The sequence below is a fragment of the Protopterus annectens genome, chromosome 4.part0, assembly GCF_019279795.1.
Source record: "Protopterus annectens isolate FY-2018-M chromosome 4.part0, PAN1.0, whole genome shotgun sequence".
Classification (NCBI taxonomy): Eukaryota; Metazoa; Chordata; order Ceratodontiformes; family Protopteridae; genus Protopterus; species Protopterus annectens.
This window is the reverse complement of record NC_056733.1, coordinates 914,992,627-914,997,538: the sequence shown is the minus strand read 5'-3', so window position 1 is coordinate 914,997,538 and position 4,912 is coordinate 914,992,627.

Below are 4,912 nucleotides of genomic sequence, written 5' to 3'. Positions count from 1 at the left end.
CTTTGGAGATTGGTTTTCCCAAACTGTTGGAAGCATATGAGACAAACAACTGATCTGTTTTTCTAAAATCCTTTCTCCTATAGTGATAAAATGGAAAATGGAGCTGTCTATGCACATCTAAGAGATGGAGCACATGTTCACCTTTGTTAGAAAAATTTGGGAAGAAAACAGATAAGTTGATGACTTAATTTATGTTTGCTAGCAAGGCTACTTTGGGCAACAAGGAAGGATTAATACATAGTATTACTCTAACAGCCTGCATTTCATTGCTGGAACCTGTGTTCTGAGAGAATGCTTTTCACTCTATCTGGAAATATACAGAGCTAAGTATATTTTTTTGGTTTTAGAGTTTGTACTGTTAATTGTTGCTTATAGGTTTTCAGATCTCTGCTGAAAGTATTTTGTCCTACCCACCCTCTCTATTACTGGTTTGTAGTTTAAATTTGGTGGCTTTTGCTGTTGCCCACCCCACTGTAGATTTGATCTGGGACATTCCCCCAGTCCCATCTCTTTACCACATTCTACCTAATAAACTCTTTCTGCACTTGCTTTTAGTCCTTTTTAATTTAATTGCATTTTTTAAACTGTGTTTGGTCTAATATTGCTACATACTCAAGTGTGCTAGCTTGCACTGCATGTGAATTGTTTTTAATACTTTTTTTGCTACTTTTCTGTAAAAAAAAAATACTGTAAGCCTGTTTCCTACATTTCCTGTAACTAGTGTAGTCTAGATACAGATTTGCTGTATCCAGGACTGTATGTAAGCTTCTGAGCCCCCCAAGCCTTTCTGTGTTGGAGGGAAGCCTTCTAGCTTATCAGTGGGAGTGGTAAGCACTAGGTAACCTGTCTACCACATAAGGAGTGGTTCTGGCCCAGAAATTGTAGTTATTGGCCGTTTGGGCAATGTTTTCCATCTCTCTCAACTTTCTGATTTGAAAGCCTGCATTTGCACTTGTTTCTGTCCTGTAACTCGTCTAGTGCAGATACAGATTCTTAGTTTTAGCACTTAAATTTGCTTATTCGTGGCACTTGTTCAGAACTTGTAAGGACTAAATAAGCTACTAATTACTATAGCACTCAACCTTCCTCATTACCTAGAGGAAAACAGTTTTTTTACTTACTTTTCTCGCTTGCTTAGAGAAAAACAGCTCTTCTACTCACTTTCCTCACTTATCTAGAGGAAAATAGTTTTTTATTCAGGCATGTCCAAGGGTCAGCTCCCAGTGTTCTCTCCTGTCTATCTGATGAATCTGGGCATCTTGAGGCAATGTAGAAATTGCCTCATGTACACAGAACACCCTCTCCTCCTACCACCCAACATTACAACCTGTTAGAGATGCACTTATCTGGCCAAACTGGAGGTAAAGCTCTTTCCAACCAAGACTGAACTTGACAGTCAAGAGGAGAAGGTAAACATTTGCACCACACCACACTCATCACATAGTCTCACTAAATCTACACCACCAAAATCCACACATAGTAACACAAAAACATTTGCGGAGGCTCTCAATAATAATCTGTCTAAGCAACAGAGACCTCCAAAGCAGAAACGCAAGCAACCTCCATCCCCCAACACAACCCAAATGACACATAGCCCACAGACTCAGTGTGCCACTCAACCACAGCCAATAAGGCAAAACAACTTACCCAACACATTAGATATAGGTGACTCTATAGTCAGGCACACTGATGTCCCACTCACCAGGCTAAACAAGGAGAATGTTACTGTCAGCTGCCTGTCGGGTGCCAGGATCCGCCACATAAACCATGCACTCAGGACACTCTACAACAAGTAGAAATATGGCTATGTCATTGTCCATGTTGGTGTGAATGACCTGAGATGCACCTCCCTGGACTACATGAAAAGAGACATGGAAGAGCTCTCCAATCTTGTAGCCCAGGCAGGTATGACCCTAGCCCTGATTTTGCCATCGCCCAGAATGATACCGCAGTACAAAGACAAAATGATTGACTTCAACAATTGGCTAAGCTTCTGCTGTCATTCTAAGGGGATCCAGTATCTGTCTGCTAGGGATGACATGGTCCACAGACCACTATGCTTTGCCACAGATGGCCTGCACCTGTCACCCCTGGGATTCCGGATACTGGCTAAGGCTCTTGCTGCCCCTATAGTGCCTTTTTTAGGCAAGGTTCAAATGACAAATTCACCACTGTAACAGGAACAGGCAAGCAAAAACTGAGGGTAATGCTACTCAATGCTATAAGTCTAAATCTCAAAATTCCCTCACTCGAGGCACTCCTTAAAATGGAGAACATTGATGTCTGTGCAGTGACAGAGACCTGGTTCATGGCTCCAGAGAGCACCCCTGCACTACCAGGCTATAACTCATACCATACTTTTCGGCTATGTAACCTGGACCGAAACACCAAAGGTGGAGGTGTGTCCATATTCTTTAAGGATATCCACACCTCCAGGCTAGTTGCTCAGCATAATGCATCCGAGGTTATCCAAGTGCAACTCTGGGTAAAACTGCAATCCAAATTGTAGCTTGCTACAGATCCCCACCATGCCCCAGGATTCCCACTCCTCTTTTGTTGATGTACTAGAAAATATTAGGGTTCAACCAAACACCCTAATAATGGGCGACTTCAACTACCCCACCATTAACTGGGAAAGCTACTCATGTACCAACTCCTTAGCTCAACACTTTCTGGAATTCATAAACTCCAATGCCCTAGATCAACTTATCCACACCCCCACCAGGGGCAACAATATCCTAGACCTAGTCATTACCAACATGAGTGACCGGTGTTCCACCCCTGAAGTCAACTCCTTGTTGGTCCGATCTGACCATAAGCTAATCACCCTTGATATCCACATCCCGCCCCCACCCCCCATTAAGGAAACCACGGTAAAAAATTTATCCAAAGCCAGCTTCATGCTTCTTAAGACAGAAGTGGTGAACTTCATGACACCCATGCAAATGGACAATACAGTTACAACTGCTGAATGCTACACAAATGCACTCTATAAGCACTTACACGAGTGCATGGATCGTGCTATCCCAAACAGAACCAAGACACTATCCTCCAAAAAAAGGAAGCCAATCTGGTGGTCCCCTGCCATAAACAAACTGTACAACAGAAGGAAGAAACTGTTGCAAAACAGAGTAAAATCCCATGAGTGGAGGAGCTCCCTGGTCAGCCTCAGTAAGAAGCTGAGATCCCTTATAAGATCCTCCAAAGCTAGCTACGAAAACAAAATCGCCACTAATTCTAAGGACAACTACAAAGCATTCTATAGCTATGTCAAGAATCTCAATGGCAACAACCAGATCTGCTCTGAGTTACAGCACAACGGCACGAAAATTACAGAACCAACTGATATTGCCAACATCCTGGCAGATAGGTTCAGTGCTAACTTTACCTCCCCCCTCACCCCCTAAAGGGCCCATATTTATACAGGAAGAATGCAGAGTCCCTGTAATCACAACTACACAGGTAAAAGCTGCACTCTCTAAAGCCAAAAACACAGCATCCATGGGACAGGAAAACATCCCAGGCCGTGTTTTACATGAACTTCAGAACGAACTGGCTCCCCACCTAAGCACCATTATCAATAATAGCCTCACACGCATCAGGCTTTGTGCCCACTGAATGGCCTAAGCAACAGTTATCCCACTCTATAAAGGGGGAGCCACCACTGATCCTGGGAACTATTGCCCTATTATCCTGACGAGTCTGGTCTGCAAGGCCATGGAACGTATCATCATGGAACTCATAAACAAAGACATTGGTAACCTTCAAACTCTGGATCCCACCCAATTTGAGTTTGTGAAAGGCAGATCATGCCTCCTGAACCTGATTGACTTCTTTGAGGCAGTTACCAAAGTCGTAGATGAGGATAAGGTAGTTCACACAGCATATCTTGACCTCGCCAAGACTTTCAACACCATCGCCCATTCTGGAATTATAGCTAAACTCACTAAACTAGGTATAAATCCCGACATCACAAGATGGGTTGCCAACTGGCTCACTGACAGAACCCACACTGTAAAAGTTGCAGACTCCAAATCTGATCTCAAACCAGTGACAAGTGCAGTACCACAGGGTTCAGTCCTGGGACCTCTCCTGTTTGGTATCTACTTCTCTGAAGTACAGGCTAACACAGAAGGCCTCTGGCTAATGAAGTTCGCAGATGACTGCAAACTAGGAGCCATTGTCAAGTCCCCAAATGATGTGGACATCCTACAGAAGGGCCTCGCTGAGACAGAAGCCTGGTGTCAGAGCCATGGCCTCAAGCTCAATGCCAAAAAGTGCAGTATCATCCCCTTTGGTAAAAACTCTGTACCCATGAACTACCACATAAGCAGCAATCTAATTAACACTGAATGTGTAATAACAGACCTTGGGACCCAGGTGGACAGTAGTCTCTCCTTTGATAGTCACATCGCCACAGTAGTCAGGAAGTCCTTCTACATGGCAAACCTCATCATAAAAGGGTTCTCATCCAGGAAAAAAGAGGTCATTGTTCCCCTCTACTCGACATTCATTAGACCCATTATTGAGTACAACGCCCCTTTTGGAATGTACCTTACAAGACATCTGCAGCAGCTGGAAAGGCCACAGAAGTACCTCACAAAGAGGATCACTGGCCTGAAACAAATGCCCTACGCTGACCGTCTCAAAAAACTCCAGCTTTACTCCGTAGCATATCACCTACTCCGAGGTGATCTCTGCCTAACATATAAAGCTATGTCAAAGCCAGAGCTGTTGGACATGCTACACCTAAAGAAATCCCAATCCCTCCAAGCTACATGCTCTAGGGAACTAAACCTTGTCACCGCAATAAACAGAACATGCTGGAGGGATAGATTCCTGTCCCAGAGACTTCCCATAATCTGGAACAGGCTACCCATCTATGTCAAGCAAGGTTCTTCATTAGCACTCT